The 16,944-nt window shown below is 41.7% G+C and overlaps 1 protein-coding gene across 10 annotated transcripts in view; it reads left to right on the forward strand.

The window, feature by feature from the left end:
* Positions 1-5,463: 5,463 nt before the first annotated feature.
* Positions 5,464-16,944, forward strand: part of R3HCC1L (R3H domain and coiled-coil containing 1 like) — a 72,037-nt gene continuing 60,556 nt past the window's right edge. For 2 of the 10 annotated variants that reach the window (XM_019953058.2, XM_019953057.2), the window contains exon 1: positions 5,464-5,568. The gene's annotated coding sequence lies outside the window, so the exon portion shown is untranslated. The other 8 variants (XM_070780614.1, XM_019953060.2, XM_070780615.1 and 5 more) reach the window with 6 other exon arrangements.

Genomic DNA, 16,944 nt, shown 5'->3' on the forward strand with positions numbered 1-16,944 from the left:
AGTATATGGGCTAGTAGAGGCCCTGTGTGAAGCAACGGTGATAGCCATGAGTCACAGAGCTTAGCACTTAGAGTGGATACATTTATTCAGCACACAGTTCTTGAACACCTACTATGTGCCAGACCCTGATCTAGGGACTGAGGATATGGAGAGGAGTGTAAATAATTTCTGCCCTTGGGTCCTCTTTCCTTCACCAGCCCATCCTCCCCTAACGTTCAGTCGTCAGCAAGTCCTGTAGACTCGAGATGCAAAATATACGTCAGGTGCACCCACCTTGTTTCACTGCCAGCACTTTGTTTTTATTATTTCTTTCCTAGATTACTGCAGCAAATGGGCTGCTACTTCTACTCCTGTCCTCCAAACAAAAACAAGAGTGACTATATAAAAATGTCAATCAGGGGACTTCCCCAGAGAAGGCAGTGGCACCCGACTCCAGTACTCTTGCCTGGAAAATCCCATGGATGGAGGAACCTGGTGGGCTGCAGTCCATGGGGTCACTAAGAGTCCGACACGACTGAGCGACTTCACTTTCACTTTTCACTTTCATGCATTGGAGAAGGAAATGGCACCCCACTCCAGTGTTCTTGCCTGGAGAATCCCAGGGATGGGGGAGCCTGGTGGGCTGCTGTCTATGGGGTCGCACAGAGTCGGACACGACTGAAGCGACTTAGCAGCAGCAGTAGCAGCAGCAGCAGCAGGGGATTTCCCTGGGTCCAGTAGTTAAGACACCACACTTTCACTGCAGCGGGTATGGTTCCGTCCCTGGTTGGGGAATTAAGGTCCCACATGCCCCAAGACAAGGCAAAAAAAAAAAAAAGTCAATCCGATAACATTAACCCCTTGTTAATTATAGCTTTTCAGTGGCTGTAATTTAGTCCAGGGTCCTCACCATGGCCTCAAGGCTGTGCACACATGATTCCAATCATCTTGTCATGTCATCCGAATCACTCAACCCCCACTTCTCCCCATCTGTATGAGAAGAGGTTCTTCACAGAAATAGGAACCAATAGGATATATGTGTATCTCCTGTATGTATAGGTGTATGTGTGTGTGTATATATATATATATATATATATATATATATATATATATATATATATATATTTATATCCTATGTATATGTATGTGTGTGTATATATGTGGGGCTTCCCTGGTGGCTTAGCAGTAAAGAATCCACCTGCAATGCCGGAGACCCGAGTTGGATCCCTGGGTCTGGAAGATCCTCTGGAGGAGGGCATGGCAACCTACTCCAGTATTCTTGCCTGGAGAATCCCATGGACAGAGGAGCCTGGTGGGCTGAAGTCCACAGGGTTGCAAAGAGGTGGACACAACTGAAGCGACTGAACACACACATGTATATATGCATATATAAAACAAGATTTATTGTGAAGAATTAGTTTGTGTGATTTTATTGTGGCTGAGAAGTCCCACAATTGCTGTCTGCAAGTTGTGGACCCAAGAAAGCCAGTGGTGTAATTCCAGTCCTGGCCTGAGAACCAGAGAGAGTAGAAGGATAGAAGACCAGAATGACTCCCCGCTTTCCCAATTTTTTCTTTTGTTCACACCCTCAGCAAATTGAGTGATGCCCGCTTCGCAGTGGTAAAGAACCTGCCTGTCAGCGTAGGAGACATAAGAGACGGGTGTTTGATCCCTGGTTTGGGAAGATCCCCTGGAGAAGGAAATGGCAATCCGCTCCCGTATTCTTGCCTGGAGAGTTCTATGGACAGAGGAGCCTGGTGGGCTGCAGTCCATAGGGTCACAAAGAGTGAGACAAGACTGAAGTGACCTAGCAAGCAGGCACCCACATAAGGGAGGGAAAATGAGCTACTTATCTCAGTCCACCCACTCAAATGCTAGTCTCATCTGGAAACATCCTCACAGACACACCCACAAATTATGTCTGATCTGGTTACTCAGTGACACAGTCAAGGCGACACACAATTACCTTTCATACTATTCCACAAACCTCACCGTTCTGTCCTTCACACAACCTAGCTTGTTCTCTGTGTGGTCTCATCCCTTTCGCTGGAACATCAATTCCCTGGTTCTCCCCTTGACCATCTCTTTCTCATCCTTCAGTGCTCAGGGGAAAGGTCACTCTGAACCTCAGAGAGGCGATCTGGACCACCTTGTTAAAGTAGCGTAGTATTCTATGCCCACCAACCACTCTTTGCTAGGATGTTCCACAACAAAGCATCCCAGCTCAATTTGTAAGTACACAGTTCTTTGTTTACAATCTGTCATATCTGCTAGATTGTGAGCCTTGTAACATGTTTGTTCTCCACTATAAATCCCTTCAGAATTTTGCTAGTCTCTGGTGCACAGTAATAAATACCAAATATTTGCTAAATGAAGTTGTTACAGATAATTTGTCTCTCAAAGGAGAGTAATCATCACAACATAATGTAGAGATACATTTTGTGACAAAGGTAGTGATATGCTGGTAAACTGACTCTCAAAAAAAGAACGTGATTTGTCATTTGTTGATTTCCATGGTGGTGTATATACTCCCATTTGAGCTGATTTCAAGTTACCAATGGTTTAAAAACTGACTCGTAAAACAGTTTTTCAAAGGGCTTCCCTGGCGGCTCAGACGGTAAAGAATCTACCTTCAATGTGGGAGACCTGGGTTTGATCCCTGTGTTGGGAAGATCCCCTGGAGAAGAGAACAGATACCTACTCCAATATTCTTGCCTGGAAAATTACAAGGACAGAGGAGCCTGGCAGGCTACAGTCCATTGGGTCGCAAAGAGTCAGATATGAAAGCTGTTATGAGCTGCCTCTAGCCTGTCACTGGACGAGAGGTCTGCATGGGTGCAACGAGAACCCATTAGTTCATGCTGGGGAGCTCAGCAAAGGCTTCCGGAGGAGGTGACACTTGATTTGTATTTTGAAGGCTGGGTATGTTGGTTCAGGCCTTTTAACTCCAAAAATAGCTAACAGAGCCCTGTTCCCAGTAGCCCATGTTCAACTGTTCCTGGTTTCTCTAACTCAGCTCATTTCTGGTTGTCCAGGAGTTACCACTTGATTAGTTCAAGCCTCAGAAAGGGTTTCCTTGTGGCCAGAATTCTACTGGGTTTGCTTTGAATACAGCGAAGTAGAGTAAGACTGGGTAGAAGTTAGTCAAGGGAGAAAGGTAAGAGTTTTGCAAACAGAGGAACAATTTATGCAACTCAGCAGTTCCATAAGTCTAAAAGTATGTAGGAGGACGTGGAGGAAGATTAGCTTCTGCCAGGCCGTGTTTGATAGGCTGAGGAGCTACGCTGATTCACAGCATAGAATAGGGGGCAGAGGGAAAGAGAAAGGAATTGATCACTTTCCCTGAATAATAATTCCTGCCTAATTCACAACCAGTAATTGTGGGGTTTTGTTTTTGTGGGTTTCATTTTTTTCTGGTATGGAATCATTTGATTAACGTCTGTCTCTTCCTAGAGACTGTAAACTCCACAAGGGCAGGGACTATCTTGTTTACTATTATTTTCTTAGTATCCGACACAAAGCCTCCTACAGAGCAGTCAACAAAATACAATCTTGTTGAAAGACTGCATCACCTGGGGAACGTTTAAAACATGCTTATGTCCACTTACCCTGAAATAAGATCTATAAGTCTCTCTTCCCTGAACCTCTGAACCACAAGGATGAAGAGAAAGTAGTAAGGCAGGTGTCCATGTTTTGTAAAAACCACTCAAGAAATTCACTTCCATTTCTCCTTCCAAAACCAATCAAGTGGATCCTTTAAATGGTTTAACCAAGTGTGGAAGTGAAAGTGAAGTCGCTCAGTCGCGTCACTCTTTGTGACCCCATGGACTGTAGCCTATCAGGCTCCTCCGTCCATGGGATTCTCCAGGCAAGAATACTGGAGTGCGTTGCCATTTCCTTCTCCAGAGGATCTTCCCAACCCAGGGATTGAACCCGGGTCTCCCGCGTTGTAGGCAGACGCTTTACCATCTAAGCCACCAAGGAAGCTCCCAAGTGTGACATGATTTAATTTTACTGCTATAAGGATAGAGACTTAGTGGGCCTGGCCTCTACGTTTTGTAAAAATCACTCAAGAGATACCCTTCCTTTTCTCTTCTCAAAGCCAATCAAGTGGATCCTTTAATTGGTTTAACCGAAAGTGTGATGTGATTAAATTTTTCTGGTTATATAAATAGGCCTGATGGCAGTGGGGAGGAACCCACAGAGGTGCTGATGGCAGTTGGGAGGAACTTGCAGAGGTGCTGAAGTGCTGGGCCCAGTAAGGAAGCCCTCGCTGTAACCAGGTAAAAAATGAGACGTGTCTGATTTAAATCTCTGGCGGTGGGTGTGAAGTGGAAACAGATTCAAGAGATGCTCAGGACATAGAATCTACACAATCTGGTGCCCATTTGGACCCAGTGGAAGAAGTGAGACAGAGGAATCTAAGTTCAAGGTTGAAGTGAGTGTTAGTGAACAGGGAGGAGGAAGAGTCACTTTTAAAGTTGCTACATTTAAGGTGCTTGTTGGACGTGAAAATATTAGTTGCTCAATTGTGTCCAACTCTTTGCGACCCAATGGAGCCCGCCAAGCTTTTCTGTCCGCGGGATTTCCCAGGTCAAGAATACTGGAGTGGGTGGCCATTTCCTTCTCCGGCGGATCTTCTCAACCCAGGGATTGCACCTCAGTCTTCTGTATTGCAGGCAGGCTCTACCATCTGAGTCACCAGGGAAGCCCAAAGGGAGACTTAAATATTAGTGTTCTCCAAGAACTCTGATATTTAAGAAGCAGGTTAGAAAAAGAATTCTTGAAGGAGACGGAGAAGAATGACCAGAGAGGAAGAAGGAAAACCTGAAGATAGTTATAAAATAAGTGATAATGTCCAACAGCATCAAATGGTGCTTAAAGCTAGAAGGCAATGGCACCCCACTCCAGTACTCTTGCCTGGAAAATCCCATGGATGGAGGAGCCTGGTAGGCTGCAGTCCATGGGGTCGCGAAGAGTCAGACATGACTGAGCGACTTCACTTTCACTTTTCACTTTCATGCACTGGAGAAGGAAATGGCAACCCACTCCAGTGTTCTTGCCTGGAGAATCCCAGGGACGGGGGAGCCTGGTGGGCTGCAGTCTATGGGGTCTCACAGAGTCGGACACGACTGAAGCGACTTAGCAGCAGTAACTTGAAACTACCTTCAGTGAATGATGGTGACAAGGGCACTTTCTTTCGGGGCAGAAGCTGCCGGGCAGAGGACGAAGGAGGAAGTGGCGACAGCGAGTTCAGACTACCTTTTTCAAGAAGCTTTGCTGTGAAGAGGAGGGATGGTACGTCTGTGAGGGACGTTAGGAGCTCTGACCCCTTTATAGCTGAGAGGGAAGGGGAAGAGTGAGCGGACAGCACCCCACACACCGCGGGGGCTGCGCTCTTCTGCCTACTCTTCCCCGCCACGTGACCCGGAGGCCGCCTACGCAGGCCGGCCTCGAGGAGACTACAGTCCCCAGAAGGCCGCGCTGCGCTGGGGGGCGGAGCCGAGGCCTGGCGCACGTCTCGGAGGCTCGAGCGGAAGAGCTAGAGCTTGGAGGAGGCGGCGGATGCGGCCAGCTAAGGCGCCCCGGGTAACGAGTTGCTTCGCGTACCTGTCCCTCCCTCCCTCCGCACTCCAGCCTGGGGCTCGTGGCTTCCACGTCTCCCTCAAGTCTTGGGACAAGCTTGCTTTCCCCTTTCGTTACCGGTATTTTTCTTCTCACGTGACGCGTGGCCGGCTCCCGCCCTTCGACCCTTGCGGGCCCTGGGTTGCGGGGGACGGTCTCAGAACCCTTTTTCCTTCTCTGGGCTCCGTGCTTGCTTTGGGTGCTCTCCTCAGATACTCTCTGCGAAGGGGCAGTTCCTTTCCTGTGTTTCAACAGGTACTGAGTGGGGACTTGGGCACCCCTTTTTCTCCCCAGTGGTTAGGAGGCTGTGGACAGCGGGGGCCACCCGGGGCTTCGGGCGATTTCGGGGCGGGAGCCCTGAGCCTCTGGAGCGAGTCCGCTGGGCTGGCTGGGAGCCCCCGGGCCATGAGCTGGGAGTGAACTGTCTGTTCGCCAGGGAGGGTATACTTCCTGGTTTTCTTGGGCCACCCGCGGAAAACTCCAAGTCCGCTTTTTAAAGTTTTCTTTACCAATAAAAGCCTCTTCTCAGAGTTGAGCAGGGAAGAAGCACAGGATTTGGAATCTGATGTCCTGGGTAGAGTCTCGGGTCTGCCACTTGCTGGATCTGTTATCTTTTGTAGCCCGTTTATTGCCTCCCGGGTTTCCCAATCTGAAAAATGGGGGTGATCGTCTTTGGCCTTCCTGCCTTCCAGTGTCGAGCAGTTTATTAGAAATGACATGTGTGAGAAAGCATGTTTCACATATAACAATCTCACGGTCTCTCTGTCTCCAGCCCAGGTCAGTTGAATTTTCAAATCGTGTTTATGTGTTTATGAACTTGATCATAAACGTGATCGTGAACCGTATGAAGATCAAATGAGTTAATAAATACATAGGGGAAAAATGTCTTTGGAAACGAGTGTGAACCATACAGATGTTCTTATGTCGTGTTCCTGGGGAAGAGGTAACATTAGGGCCCTATCACCTGTGGAGTCAGTTTTAAACTTCGTCTGGATTTTAAGGTCCACCAGAATTTGGCTTGTTCTGTCCCACCAGCGCTGCGTGCACGCACTTAGGAGCAGTCTTGCTCTGTCTTGCTTTGTTACAGCCATCCTTTCTTCAGTGCTACACAGTGTACAAGTATCCCAGAAAGTACTTCATGCTCCTCATGTGTAGTGCTAAGCTTGTCTCCAGCTGGTTGGCCCTTTTGAGGTACTACTTGTTCTAAACCTAGCTCTGATTGTATCACAGTGTCACTAACTTGAATGTATACTAGCTGAAATGAGAAATATTGGGGTTATTTTTACCTGTCCTGCTACATGTGTTAGGAGTCTGTGTTACCTTATAGTTAGAATTCAGAATATAAACAGCCAGGATTCTTGTGTAGTTTTTATTCCGGCAGTTCAGTCTGAGACTCCGCAGGTGACTTTGTTTCTCTTTCCCCTTGTAAAGAGTGAGGATTTTACAGTCAGCTTTTTGTGGGTTTGGCAGTATAGTAAGTCTGAGACTCCGCAGGTGACTTTGTTTCTCTTTCCCCTTGTAAAGAGTGAGGATTTTACAGTCAACTTTTTGTGGGTTTGGCAGTATAGTAAGTAGGTAGTCTTGTATTATTTCTGAAATCATTGCTTGGAAAATACTTGAATGTGGTTCTAAAACCAAAGGATGGCAGTACAATTGTTGAATGTATAAAGCTGAACAAATTTGAGTTGAAATCCTGGTGCTGTGACTTCCAGTTCATGAGTTGTGGCGAATTATTTCACCTCTTTAAGCTTGTCTACTAATTTCTGAAATGAAGATGATAGCATTTACCTGATAAGGTGTCTATACGGATTAAATGAGATGTGAATATAAAGTAGTGCTGGAGTGAGTATTTGCTCATTATTTTGTTGCTATTCTAATTGATGACTATGATGATGGTAAAAAGTCATGAAATTTTAGGTAACGTATTTTCTTAAGATTCAGTTTTTTTGTTGTTGTTGGTAAGTGAGGATAGTTATCCTTAACCCATAAACTTAAAGAAGCAGTAAGAAGTGCTCAGATTGCAGGCTTTTTTTTTTTTTAAAGCAGTTGCATTTTATATAAAGATTATATTAGGCTATTTTTTATGTTTAGAAGTTTCCAGAATGCTCTTGTTGTTGGGGTGTGTTATTGGGCTAGTGCTTCATTGATAACCCATAGTAAGAATTTAGTTTTGTGTCTTTCTGCACATTATAGCTTGTAGCAGAACAGTTATCTATGTTAATGACTTAGATATAGACTATTGACTAGGATAGAGTTTTATAGAGAATTTTTTATTGGCTTCCCACCCTCCCTGCCTTTTTTTTTTTTTTTAAGCCAGACTATTTGACTCTAAAAGTTCCATGTAGTGGGTAGGGGCCAGAAGATTTGGTGACTCTCAGTTTCTGAATGTGGTAACTTAGTGACAGGTGCTTATGGGGGCACTGGGGTGTGTGTATCTACAAGGAGTGAGAGTTTAGAGAAACCAAGAGGGAATGTCTAGTAGAGAAAACCGATTTGTTGGTCCAAGCAGAGTCTTAGAGTTAAGAATTGAAATGTTTACTTTTCATTCCTTCACATGCTGTGTTGACTGATGTCTGAAGATGCAAATGTCTAGGAACTGTTTCCTTTACTCTCTTTTTTGATGTGTTTTCCCCTGGCTCCACTTTACCAGTTTCACCCTGACCTGTAGTTAAGAATCAGCAAGATGACAATTATTATTTTTTTTACTACAGACTTGTGTATAAACTATAACAATAGTCATTTCCATTAAAATCTGATTTGTGTGCTGTAACATATTATTTTTTCCTTTATGTTTTAAACATTTTTGTTCTTTTTTCTTTAAAAGAAATTTTTGGAAGATAGACCCATTTTCAGGGTTAGTGAAAGACAGTATTATTGTTACTGTGTTTAGTTATTATATTTTCTTATAGTCATGAATTTAGGTGATACATATATGTTCACTCTCATAAAGCTTCACATGATCACTGTAATTTTTTTAGCCAAGGTTAAGTTTGTTGACTGTGCCCACTGAGCCCTGAAAAATAGCAAAACTAATTGTCTAATGTGTTTCAATCTGTGACCCTGTCCTTATTAGCTCACCATTTACAAAATATCCCACCAGAATGAGCGAGAAGACTAGTGTATTGTTGATTTGGAACTTGTGCACTCATTAGACATGACAGAAGTAAATGAACTAGTGTCAAAAGTAAAAGTGTAGATCTTTAATTATATAAACCTGCAGTACAAGACTAGCACTCACACTGTGTGTAAAACTGGTGACCTGTGCTAAAGCTGAAACTCCAGTACTTTGGCCACCTCATGGGAAGAGTTGACTCATTGGAAAAGACTGTGATGCTGGGAGGGATTGGGGGCAGGAGGAGAAGGGGACGACAGAGGATGAGATGGCTGGATGGCATCACTGACTCGATGGACGTGAGTCTGGGTGAACTCCGGGAGTCGGTGATGGACAGGGAGGCCTGGCGTGCTGCGATTCATGGGGTCGCAAACAGTCGGACACGGCTGAGTGACTGAACTGAACTAAACCTGAACTATATTTTAGACGTTTCTCTTGGTTGAATTGTATTGGTTGCAGGCATTCCACCCACAGGAAAAGTGAGAAGAAATGGAACTAGGATGTTTATGTCTTAAAAGAGAACCTACTTCTACTATGCCACCCACCAGAAAATGTGCTCTTAGCTAGTGGGGGAAACATGAAGAGTTTTCTGTTAATGAGCCCGGTAGGATGAATGAAGCCTGGGTAACTCCTGAGCTCCTGAGAGTTTATTGAATTACAGGGGAATTCCATTTGTCAGAGGTTTCGATAGAAGAGCAGTTACAGGCTATTGCTGTGCAGCAGTAAACCTGCGTGTGGAGAGAATATTTCCTCTCAGTAGAACATGGACCCATTGCTCACAGTCTGTGCTGTGCCATTTCGCAGTCTCATGCTAGCCTTCTGTCTAGTTTTTTAATTCTTCAAATTTGTTCTTCGGTTTTATTTAATCTGTTGTCCCTTGTGCCCTTTTTAAAAATTTTCTATTATTATTTATTTTTATGTCAAACATGGCTGGTTTAGACTAGGGATAACAACAGAGAAGCAGAGAAGCAGTGTTAGAAACAGCAGATTCTGGTGTCTAATATTCTGAGGTTCCCAAATAACATGAGTTAACCTGTACATACAGTGATATGAATTTCTAGAATGGACAAATGCATTACTGTTTAACTTGGTGCTAAGGCAAAAATATGGGCAAATGGTGTGTGGTATTCTTATTATGAGATTTGCCTCTTAGGAAAAAATAGGTGTAGTGTTAATACTGGCTTGCATATGGGCTGTTTCAGGTTCTTTGCCATGGAATGCCAGATGAGTATTAGAGAAGGGAAGTCCTTGGATTTAAACATTCCCCTCTGAAGTTTATACCAGTAGCCCTGTTTGTTTTTTTCTTGTCATCTGTAAAATAGGGTTAATAATACCAACCCTGTTTGTTTATAAAGAGTAGAGGGAAAAGTTAACAAGAATGTCTTGGAAATGAGGTGACTAGGGGAAAGGCTGACGGAAGGGCAGAGACAGAGAGGAAAAGTCTCACACTGGGGTGCGTAACTTGTCCCTGAGACAGAAAGAGGGTACCCAACAAAAAGCAGAGAGTGAGGGTTAGTCAGAGACAGAGAGGGGACATCAGAAACCCTTAGGAGGGACAGTCAGACTGAGGCAGTTAGAAAGAGGGGTAAACAGATGCAGAGCAAAGGGCTGACTTAGAAATGTCAGGGAGGGAACTGCGAAAGACTGCAGGAGGGAACCAGGAGGGCATGGCCAAGAGCTTGTTGAGTGAGTTTTTTGAGTTTTTGTCTGTTATTTGGGGAGTTCTTGTAGACATTTGTAATTAGCCAAGAGGGAAGAACTGCAGATATTAGTAGTAAATCAAGTAACATGTTTATACAGTTTTTATTACACTAAAATTTTCCCTTAAGCACTCGTTTTATTTTGCATATTCAGAATACAAACACCAAGCCAGCTTTTGCCGCAGGCCTGTTAACTGCCTTCATTTGGTGGTTGTTGAGTCGCTAAGTCGTGTCCAACACTTTTGCAACCCTGTGGCCTGTAGCCTGCCAGGCTTCTCTGTCCATGAGATTTCCCAGGCAAAAATCCTCGAGTGGGTTGCCATTTCTCTTCCAGGGGATCTTCCTGCCTCAGGGATTGAACCTGCGGCTTCTGCGTGTCTCCTGCATTGCAGGCGGAGTCTTTACTGCTGAGCCACCAGGGAAGCCCTCATAGGTAAACTCATTTTAAAAAATTAAATAAAATGATTAGTTTCTTTTTTAGAAATACTTTTTTCTTAAAAAAATATCAAATACATGCTTACTGTGGAAAACTTGGAAAATACAGAAAAGTTTAAAGAACAACAAAACCCATAACCTCACAACCTAAGCAACACATAACGAGGCCTGCCCTTTCATTTTGTTGATGGTTTCCTTTGCTTTGCAGCAGCTTTTGAGCTTGATGTAGTTCCATTTGTTTATTTTTGGTTTTGTTCCCCTTCCCAAGGAAACAGATTCCAAAAAATATTGCTGAGACTGATGACAAAGAGTGCGCTGCCTGTGTTTTCTTCTAGCAGTTTTATGGTTTTAGGTCTTACGTTTAAGTCTTTCATCCATTTTGAGTTTATTTTTTACTTGGTGTAAGAAAGTGGTGTAGTTAAATTGTTTTACACGTGGGTGTCCAGTTTTCCCACCAGCATGTATTGAAGAGACCACTTTCCCCACTGCGTAGTCTCGCCTCCAGCATTGTGGATTAACGGACCCTCTAAGTGTGCGTTTATTTCTGGGATGCCTGTTTTCTTACGTAGTCTGGTCAGTCTTTGCAGTTCACCCCATTCTACTAAATGTAAAATAGAGCAGTATCTATTTGAGGTTATTAGGACTCTATGGAAGAGGAGGATCTTGAAGGAAGTGATAGAATGACAAATTGAGAGGACAGAGGAAAATTCCACATAGAGTGGTGAGAAGCTAGAAGCAAGAAGTGCAGTGTGTGAACTGTATGAGACAGAAGGGGTATTTTAATATTTCACAAATGGAAGATGATGTGTAGTAGAGAGATGATTTGCTAGGTTTACATGTGTATAAGGATAATGAAGAATTAATGGAAGGCTCTGAAGGCTGGGCTGAAGAACTTAGATTTGATCCTTAAAGATGATATTTTTGTTGAAAGTGATGATGAAAACAGTATTTGAGAAAGATTGTTGTGGTGGCTTAGAGGGGTAACCCCAAGTAGGGAGTGGCTTTAGGGTAGGCAATAGGACAGTCATGGAATAATGTAGACATAGAAGGTGTAAAGCTCTTGTGGAGGAAGAGCAAGAAGTGTAGGGTTAGAAAAGCTGAAAGTTGGAATACCTCAAAGTTTTGAGTTTGACAGATACGTGTATTTTAGCATTTTGATAGTGACATTGAGGAAGGATCTCCTAGAGGTCTAGGGAGAAAGATACTGAGTTCAGGTGCTTTTACAAGTTGTAGGTTTGAGTGGTAGTTGAAAAATCTTGTACTTTAAAAGTAAAGATCTTCATTATTAAATTTATTATAAATGAATACTGTCCCTTTTAAAGTAATCATTCTTAAGACTATGCATTTATTCTAGCAAATAAATATTCTTTGGATTTGTCTTTTGGAACTGCTTTCAGAACCAATAGAGCCATACAAGAAAACCAGTCTCATTACTTTATGGTCATATCTTTTGTGCCCAAGAATATTATCTTGCTTGATCACTCATCTTATTTACCATATTTATTTCTAAGTGATATTTGACGGTCCCTAAAAGTTAATCTGCAGAGGCCTTAAATTTATTACCATGCTGGATATTTAAATAACTGTAATCACTGCTGAGAACAACCTTAAGCTGTGATAACATTCGGAGAAGAGATGCTAGTGCATGCTGGTTAAGAGGGTGGGTTCTGGAAGACTAGGTTTGAATGATCTCTTTAGTACATTAATTCTGTATCTTGAATAAGTTTCTTAACTTGCCTTAACTTGCCTCCATTTCCTCATTTTTAAAAGGAGGATGGTGATAATACTTCCTGCTTCATAGGATTATCATGAGGATTAGTTACTAGAACGGTGCCTGGCATATTTTAAAAGCTCGGTGTTAGCTGTTTATTGCCATCACAGCAACTACTATTGCTGCCATCACCGTTTTGTCTATTTATCTTTTTAGTTTTAAAAATCACTTATGTTCCTGTTTAATTACATCTTGTACAAATGGAACAATGGACAGCTAGAGTTAAAATTAGAGCTCAAATAAATGATCAGACACATAGGAATGAAGCTTTTTAGAATGTGTGAACTTAGTGGGAGAAGAGCAGAAAAGACAGATTTTCCTCACTGTGAAGTTTGACCAAGGATAGAATATTGGGGAATATTCATGGTAAAAGAGTGTGAAGCAGAAAAGGAAACCAGCAAAGGACCAGTGGAAGATTGTTTAGAGAAAGGAAGAAACTCTGGAGTGTACATTAGTATAGAGGTTATATTAATTAGGATAAGATTTGGTTGCAGTCAAATAATAGAGACTTAAGCGTGATGAAAGTTCATTTCTGTCACTGTCACGACTTCCAGAAGCAGCCTGGGACAGTCGTGGTTGTCACGGCGTCACGTCGTTGCACCACTGTGCGTGGATTCTGTTCTTTTCCAAAGTTGCCTGCTGGTCTAAGGTGGCTGTTGGAGTTCCAGCCTCTTCATCCACATATGAACCAGCAGAAAGGAGGAAGAGGACACATCTTCTTCCCTTTGAGGATACTTCCTGAAAGTTAGATGTGCCACTTTTGCTCATGTTCTGTTGGTCACAGAGCCACATCTTCCTGCAGGAGAGGTTGGGAAATGTAGACTATTTTGAATGCTCAGTGCCTGGAGAGAAAAATGAGGGAAAATAAGGATAACCCAAGGGTAGCTAGTTGAAGAATCTAGGGTAGATAACAGAACTAATAGTCTGTGTGTGTGTGCCAGACTGCTTCAGTCATGTTCGACTCTGCGACCCATGGACTGCAGCTCTCCAGGCTTCTTTGTCCATGGAATGAATTTTCCAGGCAAAAATACTGGAGTGGGTTGCCATGCTTAGGATAGTTTAATTCTTCATTGGTGATCCTTGATCGAGTTTCTGTATTTGTGAAACTATGAGTATGAAACTACTCTTATCAAACTGCATCAGTAGTCCTCTGTTTTTAGGGTGTTCTCCCTTCATGAATCCTTACTTAGTTAGGATTACCAGTCTCTTACAGGGAAAAAGGTGATGGGTATGTATGTATACGTATGCATGTATGTGCTATGTGTATAGATACATAATATACATTTATATATATATATATATTTCCTCATTTAGCATTGGTGTTTGCCAAAATTGCTTCATATAGCAACAGTCTGCCTTAAAATTGATAGTATTTAAGTGTCTGATATCTTTCTTTCATTCTTTTAAGCTTCTAATTTTACCTAGCCTTCTATTCACTCTCCAGTTTGGTTGTTTTGGGCCATTGTTTTTAATCTCTGTCCTTTTATATTCCTACTCTCTCTCAGTGCTGTTAATGCTGTTAATAGTACTTCCCAAAATAGATAAATGAGCAAATTTAATTAAATGTGTTATTTGCACTCTCCTGATCATTAATGAGTTTGTATGTAAGGTCAGGCCTACAATCTTCCTGGTATTATAATGACTGAATTTTCTCTGTCCACTAAATGGAGAAGTATTTGCTTTAGAGTTTTTTATTCTTAAAGCTTCCATATTTTGTATGTTTATGTTCTTTTAATGTTGGAAATATGAAGGTCTTCTAACAATAAAGGGAGAGTGTTTTCCCTGTTTGAGAGTAAGATACAGACCTATCCCTATTTACCTAAATACTTGAGAGTATATTTTCTAAAGGCAAGGACGTTCTTTTATGAAAGCATACTACAGTTATCAAAATCAAGAAATTAACATTGATTTAATATTACACTGTAGTCCACAGACTTATTCAGATTTCACTCATTATCCCAATAATGTACTGTTTTGTAGCAAAAGAAAATTCTGGCTCTTGGAGTGTATTCAATTGTCATGTCTCTTTAGTTTCCTTTAATCTGGAGCGTTTCCTCAGTCTTTGCTTTTGCAGGACATTAACATTTTTGAAGAGTCCAGGCCAGTTATTTTGCTGTTATTATTGTTGAGTCGCCAAGTCGTGTCCAACCCTGCCATCCCGTGGACTGCAGCTTGCCAGGCATCCCTGTCCTTCACTGTCTCCTGGAGTTTGGTCAGTTTCATGTCCATTGAGTCAGTGATACTATCTAACCATCTCATCCTCTGTGGTCCTCTTCTCCTTTTGCCTTCGATCTTTCCCAGTATCAGGGTCTTTTCCATGAGTCAGCTTTTCGCATCAAGTGGCCAAAGTATTGGAGCTTCAGCTTTAGCATCAGTCCTTCTAATGAATATTCAGGGTTAATCTCCTTTAGAATTGACTGGTTTGATCTCATTGAAGTCCAGGGGACTCTCAAGAGTCTACTCCAGCACCACAATTCAAAGGCATCAGTTCTTTTGTAGAATGCTTATAAATTGGGTTTATCTGCTGTTTTCTCATTACTGGCTTCAGATTACCCATTTCTGGCAGGACTACCGCAGAAGTAACGTTATGCTTCTCAGGGCATTGTGTCAGGAGGCACAGGATATTGAAATATTAGTAATGTGGTCTTGGATAACTCCTTTAAAGGTAGTATTTGCCAGGTTTTCCAGTGCAAAGTTACTGTTTTTCCTTTTATAATTACTTTGGTGGTAAAATATACATAAAATTTATCATTTTAACCATTTTAACCAAAGTGTATAGTTCAGTGATTAAGTACATTGACATTATGTTTTTAATTTTGAGGTATCTTTGAAAAGGTACTTTGAGATTTTATAAATTTCCTACTTCTCCTTGAACCTTTACTAACTTTTGTATATCTGCCTGAATCATTTTCATGATGGTTCCTAAATGGTGATTTTCTAATTCCGTCATGTCTCTTATACTTACTTATAATACTTTATTTCATTATTTATTTTGATGCTGTTACTGATTTGGTCAGTGGGAGCCCATGCAAGCTGATTGCTGTTTCCTATTGCCTTGCCCTTGTCACTCATATACACATTCATATACATCTTTTTTTGTCTTCTGAAAGCAATGAGTTTATATTGATACTTCTGATTCCAGTCCAACACTACAGGGTTTATTCATTGTGTATTTATAACCCCCTCTTCCAAAAGTGAGAAACTTGTCCCTATGGTTTGCATTTTTACTTATTGGACTAGTCCTAGAATACCAGAGAATAGTTTCATACCACTGCTTAGAAGACATCTCCTATGGACAGGGAGGCCTGGCATGCTGTGATTCATGGGGTTGCAAAGAGTCGGACACGACTGAGCGACTGAACTGAACTGAACTGAACTGAAGTAGAGTTCAATATTTGTTTTCCTTATCCTATGGGCATATAGTCTAAATATCCACTGGTCAATAAAGTAGCCACTAACTGCATGAATTGAGATGTACTGGATTTTGTAAACTTAATATGAAATAAGAAATGTGAAATATCCCAATAATATTTAAATAATATGTTGAAATATTTTAGATATATTAGATAAAGTAAATAAAGTTAATTTTAACCATTTTAACATGGCTGCTAGAAGATTTTAAATTACATATGTGGCATCCATTATCTTTCTGTTGGACATCACTGAGCAAGAAACCACATTCAAAAGTTACTTGGGTTAGTTTTCTCCCCAACTTTCTTTCTGTAACATAGTTATGTTAGTCATTTGCAATACAATTCATTTCTGTTGTATTCTAAGTTTTTCTCCCCATCCTAATTGATCTTACTTATCTTTGAGCATGTGAAGCATTAATATGGTTCCAAAAGTCAGAATTATATATATATATACACTCAAAGCAGTGTCACCCATTTCTTCTTTCTTTTTCACCCTGTTTTCACCCAGCCTTTGTAGGTAATCAATCCCATCAGTCTCTGGATTACCCTTTTGGTGGTTTTCCCCCCCCAGGTATGAGGAGATAACACATTTATTATTTTTTTTTATTTCTTAACTTTTTACACAAAATTTAGCATACTGTAGATACTCTTTTGTTCTTTGCTTTTTTAAATTAAACATTTCACTTCAATATGTTTTGGACTCCATTCCATATCAATTTATAGCACTCACTGTCCCATCCTCCCTTTGTCTTTTCCTCCCTCTTTTGGTTACTCTGTTGTGGTAACCTTAACCATTCTCTCATACCATTTCCAGTGTTTTGAATTTATAAGCAGTGCTGCAGTAACTAACCTTGTTTATATATATTTTTGTATGTTGGAAGTGTATGTTTGGGTAAATACCTAAAATAG

This window comes from Bos indicus, chromosome 26 (assembly GCF_029378745.1).
Source record: "Bos indicus isolate NIAB-ARS_2022 breed Sahiwal x Tharparkar chromosome 26, NIAB-ARS_B.indTharparkar_mat_pri_1.0, whole genome shotgun sequence".
Taxonomy (NCBI): domain Eukaryota; kingdom Metazoa; phylum Chordata; class Mammalia; order Artiodactyla; family Bovidae; genus Bos; species Bos indicus.